Raw genomic sequence first — 483 nt, 5'->3', positions numbered from 1 at the left:
TAATTGGCAATGCACATCTTGACTTTAATCAATGTCAATCAGATCGTAACGATTACCATTACTGGACATTTGTGTATCTGACTAGTGCGATGATTACCAATTTAACTGAATAATTATTCAGTGTCAATTTATACATCATAATTTAGCCATTTGTTTTGAATCTGTTGCACCTGCACTAGAAAAGAAAACACTTTGTTTTTACCTTTTTAAATGACAGTGATATCTCTTTTACAGTTTTCTGACTGAACACGAAACAGGACTAGTTTGCGATGTAGGAATTTATTTAAATTATTCTTCAAAAACGTGGAATAATTGAAACAATTTTCATTTGATCTTCATTATTTTAGGTTAAATTCAGGGTTAAGTCCACGGTGTTTAGACGTAGATCAGAGGCAAATATAGAGAAAGGCAGCTCATTGGTCGACACAGTGATCTATAGTCAGTGATGTAAGATTTGCGGAATTTCGATCGCCGCGCGTACGG

The 483-nt window shown here is 34.4% G+C and overlaps 1 protein-coding gene across 2 annotated transcripts in view; it reads right to left on the bottom strand.

The window, feature by feature from the left end:
* LOC108631838 (FAST kinase domain-containing protein 4) overlaps window positions 1-420 on the bottom strand; it is a 5159-nt gene extending 4739 nt beyond the window's left edge. For both annotated transcript variants that reach the window (XM_018036004.2, XM_018036005.2), the window contains exon 1: window positions 203-420. The gene's annotated coding sequence lies outside the window, so the exon portion shown is untranslated. The remainder of the gene's footprint in view (window positions 1-202) is intronic.
* Between the last annotated feature and the right edge of the window lie 63 nt (window positions 421-483).

Source organism: Ceratina calcarata, unplaced genomic scaffold (genome assembly GCF_001652005.2).
Source record: "Ceratina calcarata isolate Rehan_Ccalc_2016 unplaced genomic scaffold, ASM165200v1 scaffold97.2, whole genome shotgun sequence".
Taxonomy (NCBI): Eukaryota; Metazoa; Arthropoda; class Insecta; order Hymenoptera; family Apidae; genus Ceratina; species Ceratina calcarata.
The sequence above is the reverse complement of the archived record's forward strand: the minus strand, read 5'-3'. Positions and strand labels throughout refer to the sequence as shown.